The sequence below is a fragment of the Rousettus aegyptiacus genome, unplaced genomic scaffold (assembly GCF_014176215.1).
Source record: "Rousettus aegyptiacus isolate mRouAeg1 unplaced genomic scaffold, mRouAeg1.p scaffold_m13_p_15, whole genome shotgun sequence".
NCBI lineage: Eukaryota > Metazoa > Chordata > Mammalia > Chiroptera > Pteropodidae > Rousettus > Rousettus aegyptiacus.
In genome coordinates this window covers 34,334,760-34,356,731 of record NW_023416290.1, presented here as the reverse complement: position 1 = coordinate 34,356,731, position 21,972 = coordinate 34,334,760, and the positions used below count along the sequence as shown (strand labels likewise).

At 44.9% G+C, this 21,972-nt stretch overlaps 1 long non-coding RNA gene across 1 annotated transcript; it reads right to left on the bottom strand.

The window, feature by feature from the left end:
* Positions 1–332: 332 nt before the first annotated feature.
* LOC107512227 lies at positions 333–21,659 on the bottom strand. Its single transcript, XR_001597230.2, has 3 exons — positions 21,320–21,659; positions 17,750–17,883; positions 333–1,762 (listed from the first exon to the last, which is right to left on the bottom strand). It is a non-coding gene; the product is annotated as an uncharacterized LOC107512227 (long non-coding RNA).
* Positions 21,660–21,972: the final 313 nt, after the last annotated feature.

Genomic DNA, 21,972 nt, shown 5'->3' with positions numbered 1-21,972 from the left:
CAGACCTTGGGCAACGTAGAACAGAAAAGAGGGGCAGCGGGAGTGGACTAAGCTGTAGCCTACAGGGACTCCTAGTAGAATATGTAGTATCCGCATCAAGAGCACAAGTCCAGAAGTTAAGATAGTTGGGTTTGGATCTCAGCTTCTCCACTTAACTAGATGCATAATAGGTATTGGTAAATGTCTAAACCTTAGTTTTCTCAACTGAAAAAAAAATGAGATAAGAATACTCACTTAATATTGTTGATGAAATGACATTAGATACATGAAACACTTATCATAGTGTCTGATATATTAGGGTAAGTGCTTGTATTAGTTATCTATTGCTGCATAACAAATGACCCCCAGACTTAGTAACTTAAAACAACAAATATTTATTATCTCGTAACTTCTGTGAATCAGGAATCTGGGCACATCATAGCTGGATGCTTTTGCCTCAAGGTCTCTCAAGAGATTGCAGTCAAGCAGTTGGTAAAGAGGTCTCATCCGCAGGCCTGGCCATAGTCCAGAGGGACATGTCCAAGTTCTCTTATATGCAGGCCCCAGTCCCTCGCCATATGCTCCTCTCCACACAGGCCTCCCTCAGGGCATGGCACCAGGCTTTCTTCAAGGCACAGAATCCAGGAGAGAACAAGAGCAAGAGAGTGTGCCCAAGAAGGAAGCGATGGTCTTTTCATAATCTAATCTCAAAAGGGCATCCCCCATTGTTTCTGATATATTCTATCCATCAGAATTGGGTCAATAAATCCAGCCCACACTCAGGGAGAGGAGTTACACAGAGTGTGAAGCTTGGGAAACAGAGCTCATTGGGGGCTGTCTTAGACAATGCCTACCATGGTGTTTAATTCATATTTCCCATTTTATTATTCTCTTTGAATATCTTATTCCTCAAATTATTCTCCATTAATGTTCTAAGTTTCCACTTCTGCGTTTTGCTCTTGCTGTTCCTCCTGCCAGAAATGCCTGCTTCCAAATATTTACATTTTTCAGTCCTACCCATCGTTTAAGGCCAGACTCAAGTGCCACCTCCATGCAGCCTTCCCTAATTAACCCTTGTAGGAAGTAGTCATTTCCTTCTCTGAAGTCCAAGGGGGAAAGGATTGATGAGGGAAACAAACAAAGGACAGCTATTTTGTGCTCAAGAAGACAAATGCAACAACACTTAGCTGAATAGGAGCAAGATAATGCAAACACATTCCATGTACTTTTTTCTCAAACTGGCAAGTCATTGGTTTTTGGCATTTTGGGTCAATGAGAGCACCAGCTCTGTCATACTATTGCAGAAACTGTGCTCATATTTCCGCTTTTTCTGGGCTTGCTGAGCACCCATCCTTTTGTTGACCTCTAGGGCTAGGCTTCTTGAATAGAGGTGATATGGGTCAAAAATGAAGGCTTCTCTGTAGGGTAGGCTCCAATAGCTCCAACAGCATGTACAGACATGGAGCCTTCCGCCCAACTGGAGGTAAATCATTTGAGAAATAAATCTAACTGGTGGTGGTCTTCTATGAAATCTCTTGCAGGTTTGAAAATTCCATCTTCCAACAAGATTCTGTTAGGCCTGAAAAGAGCCCTATTCCACACCAAAGTGCAATTCTCTAATGAGTCAAGGCATCCCAAAAGGATGAACTGCTGTAGAGTTTCCATGGGGACTGTAGACTGCCGAGAAAGACACAAAGCCAGTGCAGTGAATGTGGCTGATGTGGAGCCACAGATCCAAATGGAACCAATTCAGCCAGCCTTGAGTAAAGGGACATCAGGTCACCTTGGGGAGAAGAGAAGGAAGTTTACTAGTGTTGTCCAATGGCAGCATGTCAGACTGAGCATTTAATATTAATAGTCTTACTGAATCCTTGGGAAAGCCTGGTAAGGTAGGGGGTATCCACCTCATTTTACAGATGATGAAACTGTGGTTCAGTAAGGTGAACCAGCCTGCCCCAGATCACACCACAAGGACTGCTTGCTTGACCCAACGCCTGTTTTTGTTCCACAATCCCCTCTCACAAACAACTGTGGAAGAACAAAGGGAAAAATAGGGCTATAAGACAAGCTAACCAAAGTAACTCCAAAAATAGCTATTACAGACCAAGCCTGAAGTTTATTTAGTTCTCCAATTTCCCAAATCAAATTCTAGCAAGGCTTCTCTTACTGTTCCTGAGTTGCAAAATAAGCAAATCTTCCATAGTGACAACTTGGAGTAGAAGGTGGGAAAGGATGCTTAGTACAATTAATAACGAGATCTCCACAGTCCCCTGTCCCCATTACCACCCCACCTTTATCAAAAAACATGTATTAAAAGTGGTGACACAACCAGAAAGTTAACAGGATGGAAAATTTACATGTAAATATCAGCTTCCATTCTTACGTAAACCATCTCCCTCTTCTTATTCTTTCCATCCTGGCTTTCTGTCTTTTAAGATTGGGTCCACTCTCCTGCCCCAAAGGAGATGGCTCCCAGAAGGAAGCAGAAGGCTCGAGCCAGGGAAAGGTACAGAACTGATTCAAGGCTACAGGATAAGAAGATGAGCTCCAAACTTTTGATGCCAATTCCTTTCTGCTGGCCTCAACTCGATGATGTGGACTGGTTCAAAATGCTGTTGAATCTTTTGGGCAATGAGGTTATAAGGGGTCCAGCAGGTCTAGAAGAGCCCACTCAAGACAATATGGTAGCATTTGTCCTTTGATTTTCTCAACAAATATTCAGTTAGCACAAACCCTCTCCCAAGCACTGGGTTAATAAGTACAGTAGGATTCAACAGATAGCGACTCAGACCCTGCCTTCAAGGAACCTAGAATTAATAGGGGAAATATAATGTGTACACATCACTTAAAAATAAGCAGCATGTTATAAATGTCATTAGAAAAATAAAATCAAATTACTATTCTTTAAAAAGGACAAAAATTCTGACACATACTATAATGTTAATGAACCTTGAGGACATTATTCTAAGTGAAGAAAGCCAATTATAAAAGGACAAATACTGTATGATTCCAGTTATACAAGGTCCCTAAGTAGTCAAATTCATCAAGACAGAAAGTAGAGTGGTGTTTGGCAGTAAAATGGGGAAGGGGAAATGGGGAGGCTTTGTTTAATGGATACAGAGTTTCAATTTTGTGAGATGAAAAAGTTCTGGAGATTGGTTGCACAACAATGTGAATACACTTAAAATACATTAAAAATGTTTAAAATGGTAAAACTTACCATAATTAATTTTTTTTTAATTTCAATGAAAAAAAAAAAAACCACTACTGACCTACAGAGGTAAAGCAATTATATATCTAACTGGAGATACCAAAGAAAGCTTCATGGAGGAGGGGAAATTTGAGCCATGCCTTCTAGAATGGATGGGCTAAAGATGGACAGAAAAGGCCACTTCAGGTGAACAGAGCGGCAGGAGCAAAGGCATATCTTTTTTAAAAAATCCGGACATTTCTCTCTTCCATTGCATCAGCCTTTAACAGAGATTTTTCCAGTGATCAAACTGCTGGAGTCGTGTTTGTGACCCTCTCCCGTGACATCTCAGGGGGCATGGCTCTCCTGCCTCCACCCTCCCTTCATCTTTTCGCCTCTCTGTGCATGCCTCTTCCTGCCTCTTGTTCTCACTCTCCCTCTGGTATCTTTTGAAACTTCTAAAATGAAATCCTTGACAAAGGTTTGCTTTCAGCCCAGAAGCAGGCTTTCTTGAGGTCTCGTTAATAACAGCAAACACCCAGAGACTCGCACACCTTTATTAACAGACCCTGTTTTGTTGTTCTTTTTCCCCTTTAGATACCTAAAGTTTAAGAAGAAATTACCTCATCACTCACGACAGGCAAGTCTCTATTGTAAGAACAGTCTTTCTGACAGACATTCCAATTCCAATTCTGCCTGATTGACAGCAGCTTTACAGAACTGCACTCTGACAGAGGAAAGGGAAGAGCCTGCAATTGGATTGATACTAAATTCGTGGACGGAAGTCTAGAGTGGGGTGGGCTGCACGGAGAATTCCTTCATCTGTAGCAGGATTAATAAAGTCAGAACTTATGATTCTCCTGGCTAATCATAGAGATGTAAGGCCAGGATCCTCCTGTATCTGATGAGAATGGTAACTAGGCAAAGGGAAGGTGTCTTGGTCTGCAGAAGAGCCCCACACACATACCCCATGCAACACCCCACCCCCTTCCCCGCATGCCCTGCTGTCAGCAGTCTGCCTGGTGGAGTTGGGGCGCTGGTGGAAGGCTCCCTGGCTCCCGAGGAGGGCGTGGAGTTCACCCTCTCAGCTTCCTAAAGTGCAGCTTCATCTAGTGGAGACACACGAGAGCAAACCAGAAGTGAAACCCCAGCTTCGCTCTGCCCAGCGGGATTCCGCGAGGCTGCTGGTTCTCCGATTCGAAAATCATCTCGTTTTCAGTTTTGTATTTTTTGCCTATCCTTAATTTTTCCATTGTTACCTTTGGTTCTGAGTGAGGACTCAGTACCGTTTGTGGGGAACAAATTGTGCCAACTCCTGTACATAATTCAAGCAGCAGCATCACTGGCCGAGGCCTCGCAGCAAAGTTTGTCGCCATCTTCGGGGTTCACGTTACCCTTTTTGCAGTCCCTTGGGCTCAGGGTAGACAGCGTCAAGTAACCAAATGTTGGAGAGAAGGCGCAGCTCAGGGCAGAGCCGGGGGCTACTTTGACGTTTACTTTGCCGAAATTGACTGCTTGGGAGTTGAGGGAGATAAATCCAATTTAGGGACCATGGTCCTTCCTTAGTATCTATTCAATTCCATTAAAAATTACAATCACGAAATCATGGAACCTCAGCGCTCAGAGGTGGCTTAGGTGCTACCATGACCCAGCCCAGCAGAATGCAAGAATCCTGCAGGAGCATCGCAGCTGGCCGCTGTCGGCTCATGTGACCCATTTCCCAGCTGGAGAACACCCTCCTTTTAGGAGTGAAATTAACTATTAGAAAACTCTTCCTTAGACTAAATAAAAACTAAATTCTGCTCCTTTAATAGCTTCCACCCATAAATACTAATGCCAGGCATATGTGCCTCTAATGTGTATGTTGACTGACTGACTGACTGACTGAATAAATGAATAAATTATTAAACAGTAAATTGGCAAGGAGGAGAAAAAGAGAAGGAGAAAAGTAATTGCAGTGATGAGAGGTAGAGGGATAGTGGGAAGGGAAGGGAAAGGAACATTTATTTTTTCTAAGAATTTTGGGGGCGGGGGGGAGAGGTATGGAGAGACACTGGATTGTCCCAGCAAATATTGTCATTTTCTAACATCTCTTAAGCAAACCAACCAACGAAAAGCCACAACAATTCATTTTATTGGTAAATCAGATTTTACAAATAAATACATTTGAGTAATGAATTAAATTACTTCGATTTATGTAGTTACTAGAGATAATTGTTGCCTGTTTTCCCTAAGTTGCTTTCTCATGACATACTTCTCTCTCTTTCCCTTTCTCTCTTTCTCTTTCTCTCTTTCTCTCTCTCCCTCTCTCTCTCTGTCTCTGTCTCTCTGTCTCTCTCTCTGTCTCTGTCTCTGTCTCTGTCTCTCTCTCTCTCTCACACACACACACACACACACACACACACACACACACCAAAGCTTACAAATCATTGCTTCCTGGCCCCTTCAGAGCAAGCTAGCTAGATAAACCAGCTAACAATTACCTTTGCTCTAGCTCAGGCACCCTTCTGCTCTGCCTTTTATCCCCAAACAGCCACCCCCTGCCAATTAGAGTGGCAAAAGGCCCTCCCTGACACCCCCCCACCCACACACACACACAACTCCCACACATCCATCCACAATTCCACGTTCTGCAGACAAGCGGCAAATAATCATTGCATCTTTCCTGCTGTGTGGGGTGATGGGGAGAATTCCCTGGGTACAGGCTGCAAGCATTTCCCTAAATCTCAAGAGGAAGATGGCTCACGCTGCCTTCCAGGGCCTTACATGGTGGTCCTAGACTTGGACTCAAATAATCTGCCATTTCTCCTGCCTTCTCTCCTTCCCGCCCCCTCATGTGCCCTAGGAACAGTTCCCACCCACTAGGTACCACAGCACACTCTTTCCCCCATAAATAGGAGAGGGGGCCTTGCCATTATGTCTGGTGTCTGCACCCACCCTGCGAGAGCCCTGAAATGCAAGGGTTACAGAGGCTGGCACTGAAAATGCTACTTCTGTTCCGGGCCCTTCATGGGCAGGTAATGTCTCCCGCTGCAATCCCCCACCCCCTGCCACTTGGGACTGGGACGCCACGGCCACCAGCACCAAGTGAGATGGAGAACAGGAAACCATACATGGCTTTCCGGGAGCAAAGACAGCTAATCCAGATAATACCAGCCAGAGCCTCCCAGTGTTCCGTAATTCGGCTACAAATTCCCCCTTGGCTTTCTGTCTTTCGTTTTATAGATAATTGTAGCTATACCTCATCAAACATCTACTAGATATTCTCTGTGCATTGGTACTTGGATACAGAATTCTCAGTGCAGAAAGGACCTTAGATGTGAATCAAGGTTTGCGGAGCCCCTACTGTGTGTCTGACCTTCTACTAGATAAACATTCATCCACCAAATACAGGGTGTCTTTTCCAACCCCATGAATTGCAGCTGGTCACCCCCCCACACACACACACAACTCCCACACACCCATCTACAATTCCACGTTCTGCAGTTTGTTAGACCTCCTTCCGCACTTTGTTAGACTAAATATTCCAGGATGTTTTTCATGCAGCTCTGTTCTGCACTTAGTGGGTGTCCTATCTGTCTCTCCACTCAGACCAGGAGCTCCATGAGGGCAAGTCACATTCTTCCCAGATCCCTCCCTGCTGTGAGCACAAACGTGATACTCAGGGCCTTAGCAAAGGTGTGTACAGCAGAATTCCCATCTTCTGCTTTACCTTTCTATGAACCAAGAAATAGCCATTTCTCTTCGGCAAAGGGAGTCTGGGCCTCCTTGGGAATGGCTCCCAGGACAGATGGGTTTTATTCAAGAATGGGGTAAGACACAAAGAGAGAGTTACAGTGTGCTCCAGGGGCCCTGTCATAGCCGATACCAACAACATATAGGGGCCTAGATCCAAGTCTTATAGGGTTGTGTTTCTCTGCATGGCCTTGGCCTTATGACAGGAAGCCACATGCTTCCTTTGGCCTAAGGAGCCTAGAGCAGCATCTACACTCCAAGTGCCCTCCCATGAAGTGCTATCAGGATGCCAGCCAAACTTTCCTGATTTTGTTGAATAATCTACATTTCAAGTGTTCCCTCCCCTTGTTCCTACACATTTACATCCACGTGTCAGCTATGCTATTTCTGGTTCAGAAGATAGAATTTGGAATTCTACTCTCCAATAATCTTTTTTTTTTTTTGGTTGTTTATAAATCCCCTAGAATGGGGTTCCCCCTGAACTGGAGACCCCGAGAAGATGATAAAATGTAAATGGTGTGTTTGGGAGGTGCAGAGAGCACCAGTAGGGGAACGAGAAGAAAGACAAGAAAAGGAAGGTAGCTAATAAAAGGTCTGTGACCTAGCCAGCTGCCAATGTGGGTGACAGAGCTTTATCACGTTGGGGAGACTTCATCATATTGGGGCTCCATGTCTGGGTGTCCACCACCAGTGCTCACCAGTCGTGGTTTGCATGATGCTCCTCTGGAGGCCCTCAGCCTGCCATCAGGTAGTAGAGGGAAAGCCCCTCGACAGCGAGACACCACACTGGCTCTGGAAGCTGGAGCGATGCACGTGGACTGGTAAGAGCCAAGAGACGTGGTAGGGCATCGGCAGAGTGTTCTACAACTTCTCGCCTCTAGGAGATGTGACTGTAACTCACACATGAGGGGCTGTGGATCGTAATGACTGAGAGCAAAGTCCTTTAAGAACAAGACCCAGAATATAAATCAGTGGCCTAGGAAGTTAAAGAAAAAGATGCTGGAAAAGATGGTAGGTACACACCAGTGCCAGCTCCTTGCACCCCCCAATTCTGCACTGGTCCGGTCTTGATAGTCCTGCAGGGACTGGAGGCAAGGTGTGTAGGGCTGTTCCTAACAGGTGAGGTGGGTGAGCTGGACCCCAATCAGAAGCCCACGGTCTGTCTGGCAGAGTTTCGCTGGGACTTCAGTGGGAGAAAGCAGGAAGGATCGGGAAGGATGGGAGGGAGGAAGGGATGAATTGGGAACTAACGCTCCCCATATACCTACTGCAGGACATTTCTTTCCATTCGTTATATTATCTTATTCCAGGCTCACAACAACCCTTCAAGACCAGCACATGACCCCTGAGGTGGCCATTGGGGGTAGTATCTGCTCGGAATGGCAATGCTAACTTCTAGGCAATGCTAAAATAAGGTGGGGGCTGCCAGTAATGGTCTTCCATCAACCTGGCCACAGAAACTGCTCTAGGGATGTATGTGTGAATTAACATGACCCAGTAAGTGGACATCCCTGGGATCACGTCGACATAGCAGGGACCATGTAAGCCCTCTTATTGTTAAAAATTAAAATAAAATAAAATGCTTGAGCACCACTCTGCCTTTGACTTCCGGCTGAACCCAGAGAACAGGAGCCAGATGCTTCCTTTAACTTCCGGTTGTACCCAAGCTTCAAGCGCTTCTGAGGGCACGGGCTTCCCCGCGTGTCAGGCCTCGGGGTGGTGCATAGTGGCATTGGTCAACTCTGAGCCACAGCTCTCCAGCTCTGGGAGAGCATTCTCAAAATGTGCTTCCTCCTCATCTGTCCAAATACCGGACATTTGTGCCCAGCTACCCTCACGACACATGCTAAGGTGATAAACCATCTACTGTTTAATATCTGTGGCATTTATCCACCTTTTCTTTGGTTCTCAGTTTTCAGATGGGTTTTTTGGCTTCTTCACATGTGTGAATGCAAAGTTTGTACCTTCCAAGCTAACTTATCTGCCTCTGCTACTGCATTTTTTAAGGGACATTATTGAAAACTTTTAGATTTTTGAATGGAAGCCTTTTACAAAGAGATTTTTTGTAAAAACAAAACAAAATGAAAAAACAAAAAAAAAACATTTGTTTATCATTACCAACTTGAATGAGCAACAATATTTTTACTACAAATTTTTATTCTCTATACAATCCATATATGTATTACTCTAAATGTATGTTTCTACCTAATTTAAGCCTTTTAAAACTCAAGTTGTCTATTAGAATGTACAATATATTCAAGTCGTGTGCTAGAAGGGAAATGGAAGAAAATATAAACTGCATTATTTGGGCTCAACGAATACAATGTCTTCTTAAGGAAAAAACACAAACTAGTGTAAAACACTGTGCTAGATCAGTAGGATATATGGATCATCAGCTCAAGAGCCAGTTTATAACCCTGACATTTCCAGAAAAACAGGATTCCCACCACAAAACTGGCCCAACATAGAGAATGGATAACAGCCAGATTCTTAACTAGCAACTATTTCATAAACAGAACCGGAATGACCTCTAGCAGGACAAGCGAAAAACCTTCTTTAAAGAATCTTGTGGAAAACATTAACTGATCATTTTACCAGGCCCTACTTGGAGAGGCTCTGGTCCCTACATTTCCAGAATAAATGAGGAGAGATACCCATCTGGCCCACAGAAAAAGCAGAGACTTCACTCATCTTGTGTGCATCCTATTCCACAGCAAAAAGGCTTTGGGTATCTCTCACCAAGGTCTAAGGGGTCCATTTGATTAAAGCTTACATAAGTCATAAAAAGGTATCAGGCCCCCATTATCATCTCAGTTCCATGACAGTCCACATCTCCTGAGGGCTGATAGGTGCATTATCAGGGAGAAAGGAAAGAACAAGCATTGTCCCCAGTTCAGCCTTGGGGGTCATCCTCCCAAGAAGTCTCAACATCTTTGACATATGGCACCATCCAGAGCCCTGGATGTAAAAATGGTTCCAGGCTGGCTTCACTTGCCCTTTTGGCAATAAGACCTTCACTTGGGTCTTCCCCTGGGACCAGATTCAGTCAATTAGGTAAATTCCAAATGACAAAAATTAGTTAGTGCAATTTAGGGAAAAAAACAAAAGCAAGACATTTTACAGTAAAGGAGAGAATAGGTTATCACCTTGCTTAATACATGAAAAAATTTATAGTATCTGATACTGGGAAAATAGTAACCAGAATAATATTGAATCCTACCCTTTCTTCTAAGTGGAGAGTACAGAGTACATCCCTATGTTCATCTGAAGACAACCACAACTCACTGACTTATACTTACTTGAGGTTCTAATAGCTCTGTCTATAAGCTGAGTGACTTTGGCCAAATTGCCTAACCTCTCTGGTACTGTTTTTATTTATTTATTTTTTTCACCATAAAAATGAAGCTGTGCTCTCTAATTTCTTCAACAGCAGTCAAAATCTAAAATTCTATAACTATGCTTTCCAGACATGCCCTTACCCTTAAATAAGTGTTGTTTATTTGAGAAATAATTTCTGTAGATAGTAACCTTCAGCATCCCAAGAAATACACAGAGCCACAAACAGTAAGCTAGGACAGAATCCTTCTCTGGGAAATCTGATAACAGTCTTTTGGAATAGCCACTCATGCCCATCTTTTAAGTCATACTTGACCCAGAAATAGCCGCACGATCTGCTGGGATGAGAAGTTCTGAAAAAGTAGGGCAGCGATGGAAACCATAGGACTTTTAGGTGCAAAAGCCCCAATGACAAGCTGACAGTAGACTGCCATGCTGTTGGCACATTATTTTTGCAATGATTGGGTCTCTAGGCCCTAGCTGTTCTCCAGACTCAGGCCTGCCCTGGCCCCGAAGATTTCGAAGGTGAGTTCGGAAGAAGAGGCAGAGTGAAGGAAGGGCAAGGGTGCATTACTGTGGAGTGACAAGTTACCCTGACACTTACCTGAGCCCCTGAATGAGGCATTGTTTATGCAACTGGTAACCAGAGCTTCTCCCATTTGTCAAGTACAGCATGGGTTACCCCACCCTGCCTGCTGGGCCTATAGGGTGTGTCGGATATGTTGAAACAACTCTAGGCTCCAGAAGATGGCTCACCACCAACCGAAGACTGCACCAGACACTGCCCTGGGCCTCAGGCACCTCATGAGTTCTGCTGTGTCAGGGACCCAACCCTGCTGTCTTTTTGTCTTCCAAATGAGAGGTAGCAAGCTGGCTGGGCTATCTCAGAGGGGCTGCATGACGTGGGACTAAGGAGCGTGTGCCTTTTGCCTGTATCCCTGAGGGATGAGAGGGAAGATGCTGGCGACTCTAGGACCTCCGACTCAGTTACCTGGCATCATGGGCACTTTCATGACTTGCTCTGTGGATATTTCCTCCCAGGAGGCAAAGAGAGCTCCCTTCATTCAGCAGAAATGAGTCCTGTTTACCTTGGATGTGAAGATTCTGTCCTGTTGCAAGAGAGGACAGTAGCACCTAGGGGATCATATACACGGGCACACGCACACGTGCCTACTCTGCAGCCATCCCTCCGGCTTGTGCCTGAAGAGCCCCAGGCTTTCTGGCATACCGCAACAGCGGGTGGAACCAGACCGACTCAGTGCTGAAGAAAAGGTCTTGGCTTGACATTAAAGTTGCTGACAGTGCTGCTGGTACCAGCAGCAATTTCAGGATCCACCAGAGTGGCCGGGTCACAAAACCCACCCCTGGATGCAGCTCCCCGTGGGGTCTCTAGGCACAAGAATTTGGTCACTGCACACCACCCCCCAGACAAACAGAAATGAACCTCTTGCCTGTCCTTGGGCTACAGGCACCCTGCAGGTAAAGGCAAGTTGGGTGGGGTGCCCTCGAAGGAGGCTCCACAAAGAACACCTGTTCTAAGAAATGGCGCAGATGACTCACCATGTGGCACTCTTCCCTCAGACTCAGCCCTGACTCTGTGCCTGACCTGCTGGCAGGGCCTTGGGGAAGTCATAGAGGGCTCATGGTGAGTCATAAAGCAAGAGGCTGACTGCTTACACTCCTGGGGAACACAAGATTTTCTCAGAAAAAAAAAAACAGGCAGAACTAATTTCTATTCAGTCTTCCTCCTTCTGGACTGTTTTTCCATGGTGATGACGGCAAGTGGCCATGGGAAGTACTAATATACTTGTTCACTGCTTCCAAAACTGCTGTTGAAAATATCTGGGCTGTATTAAATACAAAAAGTTAACTTGAGAGGGCTACACGGTTTGTTTTAGCAATGTAAATGATCAAATTATATAGACAATAACCTAAATCTACACCATTTAATATGGTAGTCACTAGCTATATGTGACCATTCAAATAAAGTTAATTAAAATTAAAATTTCAGTTCCTCAGTCACACCAGCCACATTTCAAGTACTCAGTAGCCACATGTGGCTAGTGGCTACAATATGGGACAACACGGCTATACATATATCCATCATCACAGAAATTTCTATTGGCCTGAGCTGATCTAAATACACAGTAAGTGTTAGAGAACCAGTTGCTCATTTGTTTATTCAACAAGTATTTATGGAAAATTGGCTATGTGTTAGCAACTGTGGGGGAACGAAGATAAAAAACAGGTGGCCCCTGTACTCCAGGAGTTTCTAGCTGGTTGGGGAGTGCATATGTGTAACCAAAGATGTAGACTTTCTTTCTTTTTTTTTTTAAATCCCAGAAATGAAACAAACTATACGTGAGTTAACAGAATGCTTAAAAAAAAAAAAAAGTCATATTTAAAGAGCAGAGGAGTGAGTCGACCTGCTTGGGCTTGAACTTATAAACCTTTCATTCAACATCTAGTTGCAGATGCGCAGGTGGTTAAGTTAGCTTGGACCTGAGTGACAGGTGTCACAGACACAGAGCAAGGAGGCCAACAGAAGAAAAGCCCAGACCTGAAGCTCTCTCAGCAGAACTTCCGTCTGTGCCTCCTACAGAGGGCGACTTTGAGAACGCAGCTAGATGTGGAGAGAGCCATTTTCTTAAGCAATCACATCCCAGCTGAAGGGTATACATAGAGGGATTTTGCCCTTCACCTCCTGGAATTCTTGAACATCCTGCTTCAGCACACTTCCAAGAAAGTGGTAAGCAACCAGCTGGCTCTTTCTCCAACGCAGCTGCTTCTTGTTTGAGGGATTTTCACCAAGTGATTTTAAATGTTTTTACAAGGTGTTCAAATTGAGTAACCACATTTGATATGCATAATGTTGGAGTCTGGAAAAGCAATCACAAAGCACCAAGAGTGACTAGTTCTCAAGAACTTAGCAAGATCATCTTAGGGAGAGAATGCCTAAAGGAGAAAGACATCAGAATAAAAGGCAGACACTGGCTTTGTTAAAAAGAAATACCATCTGAAAATGACAACTTGAGTTGGAAAGAAGCACACTGGGAACTCAGAAACCTAAATGAGAGCCCCCAGAAGGGCAGGGAGGTATCTTCAACCTCGGGAAGATGTAATGAGGGTGCAGCCACCCTCTAACACAAGGTTTCCCAATCCCCGAGCCGTGGACCAATACCAGTCTTTGGCCTGTTAGGAACTGGGCCACACAGCAGGAGGTGAGCGGCGGGCCAGCAAGTGAAGCTTCATCTGTGTTTGCAGCCGCTCCCCAGCGCTAGCATCACCGCCTCAGCTCCACCTCAGATCATCAGGCATTAGACTCTCATAGGAGCACCAGTCCCTAGTGCCAAAAAGGTTGGTGGTCGCTGCTTAGAAGATATTTATGAATTTATTTGAGGAGAACATTTTTTAACACTGGAGATAATGTAACAAGTCATACAACTAGGTCCTGGGTCCCTCTGGGAGGCCAAACAACAGAAAAACTATTCTGAAAAAAAAAAAAAAAAGAGTATGCGAACTCTGTTTTTTTCATGTAATGTTTTGAATAGGGTTTATGTTCACATGATTCCAAATTCAAAAAATGTAAAAAGATTCACAGCGAAGTTTCCTCACATCTATCCCCTCTCTGCCCGTACCTCCCCTGCCTCCACTTGGGCAACCATTCTGTACTCATCCCACATTGCTTTATGCTTTTATAAGAAAATGCAAATATATATTCTCATTTCTTCCTCCATCCTCATGTTACACAAAATGTGCCAACTTTATAGACTGCCCTACCTCTTGCTTAACCATTTAATAACTGCCTTGGATGTCTCAGAACTCCTCTCTATGGGTACAGAGAGCCACCCCATCCTTTATCACAGCTGCATGGTATTCCATTATCTAGTTAGACCATCATCTATGTAATAGTGCTCTATTAATAAAGACTCTAAGCTGCTTCTTATATTTTACCATTACAACAATGCTATAATTAATAACCCCGAATATACATTATCTCATATTTACAGTATATCTATAGCAACATCCTAGAAGAAAAGGGCGAATAAGCATTTACAAGTTGGGTTGATATTGCTGGATTGCCCTCCAGCATAGTTGTGCTCATTTACACTTTTACCAGCAATTTTTGAGACTGCCAAAAGAATATGTTATCAAGTTCTGGGATTTTTGCCAATATAATAGGTGAAAATGGAATCTCAGTAGAAAATTAATTTGCTTTTCTCTTATTATGAGTGAGGTCGGACATCTTTTTTATGTTTAAGAGCCATTTGTATTTCCTTTCCCGTGAACTATCTGATCATATCTTTTGTACCTCCTTCTATGGAGCTATTGGCTATTTTGAATAAAAGTTTCTGATTAACTTTTCTAATCAACTTTCTTATCAATTCTAAGCTCTTTATTTATCAAAGACACTAGCCCTTTGTCCGTAATATGAGGAACATTGAAAATAAACACAGAGCTAATCAATAACTCTTGCCCAAAGATGTTTTGATGATTTCCCATAAAATCCTTTTGAAGGCCGAGCTTCCGCCCCCTCACTCCCCGCCTCCCCTCAGGTCACACCAGGTGTCTGGCTGCCCCTCGTTCATGTGATTTTCTTCCTTGGGGCCTTTGTACTGGTTGTTTCCTCTTCCTGGAATGAGATTTTTCCCTGTGTCCTCCTAGTAAATTCCTGCTTAACTTTTCAAGACCTGTGTCACCTTCTTGTTACAAAGAGCAAGTGAGGACAGAGTAGAGGTACGATTTGAAACTGTGAGGCTCTTCCCCTAAATCGTAGTGAATTGAAGAGACTCAAGGTGGGCCAATGACTGTGCAGCGGTGTGAGTCAGTGGGGAGGAGTATCAGTGGGAGACTGAGAAGCACAGCACTGTGTGGTCCAGGAGACGGTGTGGCAGAGTGAGGAGGCTACTGCAGGACAGAGTTGTGGAGGGCGGGCCCTGGAGTGTGAACCGTGATGCGGTGTGCGGCCTGGGTATTTGCATTCAGTGGGCCATGCTTTCAGAAGGGACTGGAAGACAGAGAACAGAACTGGGAAAGACACAGTATGACTACCAGGGACTGGGGGTGCGGACTACAGCATCTTTCGGAGGGTTATAAGAAGGACAATTTCTACTAAACGCCTAGGTACCCTGACCTAATACTGCCTGCTTTCCCAAGAACCTACAGAAGGAGAAAAAACGTGAGATAGCTCAGCCATTTTCAACGTAAGTAAGGGAAAATATTAAGAAAGTCAGAAATCCCACAAATCTGGACTTAGAAAAGCCAGCGATGGTGAGAGAAACGGAAAAGCCTGGAAAGAGCCCCAGGAAGTGCTTCAAACCTGAAGCACACAGCAGAAACCACACCCTGCTGTGTACCCAGATTCACCGCGCCGCCGCCGTGGGAGGAGCTTCGTGTGTTTTAAGCCGACTCCCGAATATGTTAAGCTCGCTGGGTGGACAGGTTGAGCAACTGGTGGGTACCACTAGGAAAAGAGAGGGGCCAGAGGATAAAACCTGGGGCTCCTCTTTTGCAAAAGGAGCATTCCCAGCTATCTCCTGGTGGAAGCAGCAGCTGGCCAGGAGGAAACACAGCAAGAGCTCAGAGGCACCTTCCGGGCGGGGGCGGGGGCGGGGGCGGGGGCGGGGTGGCTGCCCGCAGAGCGGCTGTTCCACACGGCCCACTCTGAGGCTCCCCCATACACTCTTTTTCATGTATTTATTTAATACATGTTTTGGGGGCACCTACTCCATACTGTGAACTCTGCTAGGGGATGTAATGATGAGTATGGCACTGAAACTGGCCTGGTCACTGTAGCTAGTGGGAAAGATGCACACATGGACGAACCAGAGTCATGTGTGCACTGACGGAAAGGAGGTGCAGAGAGGGGGACCTGGCCCACATTTTGGGTGTCAGGGAAAGCTTCCTAGCAAAAATGACTGGCCCACCTGTGAGAAGCCCATAAAAGCATGTGTCCCAGAAAGGCACAGATCACTCTCCTGCTGTGCAGAAAGAGCCTCAAGTTAAAGTGCTGGGCTTCCAAATAAAAGAGGAGACTTTAGGAAATCTAACTGAGAGATGAGTGCTTTCTTCCAGACACTCAAATTTCTGCACGCTTATACCTCAGAAGTAATACATGTGCAAATTGTAAACCAAGAATAGAAGCCATTCCTGATAGAATCTATTCTCACTCTTTTGTTGCTGACTTCTGTATTAGCTCTTAGCTGAGGGTCAGCATTTTCTGATACCATTGTCAGCACTGAATTCTTCCTCCTCCCTCCAACTCCTTTAAGCCTCTCAACTCTTCCAAGCAGCCTTATTCAATATTTATATGATCTGGACACAGCGAGGCTGCTTTAATCTGCAGTGAGTGAAGACTGGAGAGCATCAGAGCTTGGCCCTCAGCCGCCTTCTCTTGGCTGCTGTTCCCCAAATTTGTCCCCTCAGGGATCCCCAGGAGCCCTGCAGGATGAAAATGCACCTCTTTGTTCAGTCTTTGCTTCCACTGGGCACTCAGAACCTGTCCACCCCCTATGGGGGTGGGGGCGGGGGAGGCAGAGTTCTGCCAGGTACTTCAGCCAATTCTTACTCAAAGCCCAGAGATTCTGTCCTCATTTTCTATTGTGACCACTTAGCAAAAGCAAGAAATGACCAAACCTTCAATGGACAGTCCACCCTGGTAGGGCCAGCACATGCAATAGCCAAGTGGATATGACCTGGGACTGCTCTTTTTCCCTTTGCAACTTAGAATCCTCAAGGCTGGGCTGCCTGTTTTTGTTCATCAGAGGAAGCAATGAGGTGGGACCTGTGTGGTTCATTGTCTCACACAGCGCACTCCTCCATCAGGACCCTAAAAAATGAAAGCACCCCTAGACTTGCTGCCAAGACCTTCGATGAGAACTGAAGGCCAGTTCAGCCACCTATATTGATTTCCCTCCAGCACAGAGTACCGTAGCAGTACTTTCATCTTACTTTCTCAATCTAGTAACGAAAAGAATGCCATTACATGGCTGCTTCCAGACGGTGCCCATCTAGGTCAGCTAGAAGAGACAGCATCAGCAACCGGGCCTCCAAGAAGAATGGGAGACTTACCACAGAAGGGTGTTTCTCCAGCAACTTGGAGAAATAATATGGTAGCATCAAAAGTACCCCTATCTCATACAGACATCACCACAAATCAATCATAATTTCTTCCTTCTGAAAAGACATACCATCCCTACCCATGGTTGCTGATACAGATCCTTTAGCTGCAGACAAAGTGAAGATGGGAGCATTGATCTCATTTCCTGGGAAGATTAAATTTTATAATTAACAAATTCAAAAGGGTCCGTCGCTGACACTTGTATAATTAGGAGTCCAAGTGAATTATTTTTTCTCGTGGGGAGAAAAGCTTTGAGGGGCTGGTGTGTTGGGCGGGTTGTGGCAGGCAAGAGCAGAGATGGGCCCAGGAGACACTTCTGTGTTCCCGGAAGAGCCTACGAGACTACACTGAGCAATGTTGGGGACAGGAATGCATGACACAGACCTCACCTTGGGCTGAAGTCAACCTCAATCTCCTCCAGCAGCTGGGAGCGCAAAGGCACAGGGCTGCAGCCTGGATGAAGACATAGGACCAGCTGCCCAGCTTCGAAGTCTCTTCGGTGATTCCTGGTACCCAGAAAGGACTGAGAAGAGAACAACTCTACTTACCTTCCTACTCTTAGGTTGCTTTATTCAGTCAGTCATTTATTCACTGATTCGCCAACATTTCTTGTGGCTCTATCTTTGGCTAGGCAAGAGGGCTTAGATATTGGAGTATTAACTGAGATTTCTGCTTCTGAATTTCCTAACTGTCCCCAAGTACCTCCCCCTCAGTTCTCTGGCATGCGTTGCTTCAGGTGGGGAATAACAGCAGAAAGCAGAGAAACACTCCAGAGATTCAAAAACAAGGCGAGGTTTTCCATTTGCTAGAGCCTAGAATATATGTCAAAAAGCAAGGTCCTGGTGATATCTTTCTGGGGTTATGGGTCTGCTCTATATCCTGATTATGGTGGTTGTTACATAATTACATATATTTGTCAAAAAATGCAGACGTGTACCCTAAAAAGAATGCATTTTGCTGTATGTAAATTATTACCTTAAGGTGAAGAAAATAAACATAATACACAGTGAAAAAAAGTTAGACTAGGGAAATATTAGGGGTCTTAACACAAGATCATACACAAAATTATGTGGCTCTTGGCATGGACCATTTCAAGTTCCTTCAAACACTGGGAACCAGTACAAGTGGGAAAGTAGGAGCTGGGCATACTGAGGAAGGATGAGGTGGGCCAGAGAGGCAGGAGGCCAGGCCCCAGGCTCGGAGCAGAGATGCTCAATGGGAGGCCTACACATGAGCTTAGAGACCCAGACCAGCAGGGGCCTTCCACAAAACTAAAAAACGTTCATCTGCAGTGAGAACTGAACCAAAATTTTGTAGTCTAAACATCCCAAGTAAAGTCATTTAAATTTCAAAATTCACGTAAATTTTGTGTTTTAAGACTCACTATTATTTTTATTTTGAATTACATAGTGGAGATGAGAAACTGCAGAAGGGTCTCTAAAGCAGGATTCATTGACTGATATATCACAGCCAATCATAGGCAGGGACCACACCTGTAGCTGTGCAGCTGATGGCTGGCACAAAGAACCTGGCAGAGGGGGCCCGGGAGCTGAAATCCAGCCTGTGTCCTATCCACCGAGCCTGGCATCCTTGTGCAGGGATGAGCCAGCCCAAGAGAAAAGACACGTTTGTTATTCCTAGTTTCTTCTTGCTATTGGCTCTGTTAGTGGGTTATAAGCCAGTTGAGATATGGGTCGTTTGGCCCTTAGGGAGGCCAAGCAGGCCAGGTGAGTGCCCTCAAGTACCCAGGCCAGATCCTTCTGACTGGGAGCAGCCTTGCCCAGTGTCTAACTCAAAAAAAGAAAAAGATTGAAGGCCTCAATCCAGCCCTGACGAGGCATCTAACCAGTCAACAAGCATCAATACCATACCTTGGGCGGAACTGTGCATGCCTGATCAATGTCTCCTTATAGGTCCCCTGCTTAGTAATTGATCCCCAAGTCTGGGTACAACAGGGTTTCAGGTCTAATTAAGGAGGCACAGTAGCTAGGCACGAGGGCATCAGGGAGACAGTGTGCTGAGAAAACGGATTTGGTCAGTCCTCCCAGAGCTTTGGAGGTTGGCTGCCACTGGTAGAGTTAGCAGTGCTCCAGCATCGCCACTGTCCAGCCCCACAGAAGGGCCAACCCGGGGCCCTCCTCTGAAAGGCCCCTCGCTTAGAAAAGCTCCACTCTGGTTGGAGGGGCTGTGAGTTGGTCCAGAGCAGCATGAGGATGAGGGATATGGGGCGAGACCCCCACATACAATAAAACCTGAATCTGATTGTAAGAGGTTATTCTGGGCAGCTTTATTTGTCCACAGGATTTGGACTCACGGCCTGCTGGCTGGAGTGTGCTGAAGGAAGTGACATATGCAAATGAGTCATGTGCCTGCACTGCTGACAGCTTTATCGTGCAATACCCATTATCTCTCAGGGCCTGTTTATGAAGAGGCCGGGAGTTTTCTCCTGTCTTTTGGCAACTCTCCAGCTTGCCCAGGCATGACTTAGCAAGGAAATTGGGGTTGACTTTAAAATTCTCCTTGTGATGGTAACTCTGCAGCCAAGAAAGGCTCCGTGCTGAATTATTGAACGGCGCGGATGTTTGCCGTCCCCAGTAAGAGCCTTTCTTCTCCGCAGCTCCATTGCCTGACAAGTAATTTTAAATATGCAACAACACAAGGCTCTGTGCTCATCAGCCTAATGCTGAGCCAGATTCCAGTCATGCTTGAACAGCTGCCAAGACACCCAGAGCACCAGGCTTTGCTCCAGGGTCACGGGGACTACATTTTAGGCAAATGAATGTCTTGATGATCTTCAAGCTATTATTCTACAAAAATCAAATCTTAACACATCTAAAACCAAAATTTTTAATTAACCCCAAACCAGCTTCTTTGCCTTTTTTCCCTATTTCTATTAATGATGCCACTATCCACACAACTGCCTAAGCTTGTATCTTGGCCTCACATTTGACTCATGTCGCCTCCCCATTCTGCAGCATGGGGTTGGTCTCCAAGTTTTGTCTATTGTGCCTCTAAAATATTTCTCATGTATATTCAATCCTCCCCATTCTCACTCCTGACTTATTGGGCTGGTATCATCTCTCCTCTGGACCCCTAACTAGTCCTTCCAGTCAAGTTCCCTTCTCTAACCTTTTGGCAATAACAATCTGATCATATTATTGTCTAACCTTTATTGATTTTTGTTAATTTGAGGATTAAGTCTAAACTGTTCAGCATGTTAGTCACAGAGGTGTCAATGGGAATCTAAGTTCTGCCACTTGCAACTCTATGCCTTGGGCAAGCCGCTCAATCTGTGAAATAAAAGTACTGACGACAGTGAGGATTAAATAAGATAATATACATAAGCGACATAGTTCAGTATCCAGTATCTAGAAAGTACCGGAAAGGTTCGCCTTTATAATCATTGCTGTTATTCAATCTCCTCCCTTCCCATCCTATATCTTAATCAAAGAGTCATGTCCTGTGCAATCACGCACATTCCGTAAATGTGTTCTAGCATCTCATATGTTTGTGCTTTTGCATATACCATTGACCTGCCTAGAATAACCTTTATCTCATCTAGCTAGCAAGTTGCTACTCATTTCTAAAGGCCAGTCTCAAATGTTACCTTCCTTGGAATGACCTTAGTGCTCACATCTTTACATTTTCATAACCTTCGTACTCTATTACCATATGACTCTATAGCTCTATTGTAATCTGTTGCCTTGAGATGTTTGTTCTCACGTGTGCCTTCCAGATTATACAGTAGGCACTCTAAAAGAAATGTACCCATTCAAACGTTCATTTAGTAATGCATGTGGAATCTCTCATGAACAGGCATTGTGCTGGACACTGCAGACACAAAGATGCCTAATGCATTTTTATTAATATATATATATTAATCAGCGTGCTTACTTGCAGGCAACAGTATCCACACTGGTTTAAGCAGAGAGTTTATTACAGAAAATTAGATAGCTCACAGAATCTTGAGAAGGGCCAGGGCCAGGCTTGATGTCCTTATGAGCAGCAGCAATGTAGCTGGGAACTATGCAGACTAAGAAAAATGACCAGCCACACCAACGTGATGATCCAGTGGACACGCCATCACCGTAGCCACCCTGTTCTAGGAGCTGGACCCTAGAAACTCAACTATACCTGCCTCCGGAAGAACCAGATATCACCACCAAGCTTTCCAGAAGACCCAACCTTCATTGTCTGCTTCTATTGGAAGTGTCATATAGGTATATCTGCTTGCCATAACTTATATCACATTCCTACATCCTAGCTATAAGGGAATCTTGTGAATGCAACTTTTAGCTTTCCCACTCAAAAGAGAAAGCAAGATTTGAAGGGTTTGGAATGGGTGCTGAGTGAGCCAAACTAGAATATCCTGGCTCTTAAAAGAGCTCCAGCTTAGGGAGAAAGTCAGGCAAGCAAACAGACGTCACAGTATTATCAGTGTAGTGAAGAGGCTGTGAGAGCCAGAGAAACAGTCCCCAAGCCAGGTGGGGGGGATTTGCATGAAAGATTAAGCTTTATATGCCAAGTTCTAAAAGCTTTGACTTTATCCCAAAGGCACTGGGAAGTTACTGAATGATTTAAAACAGACAAGGGACATAGTCATATTTTAGTT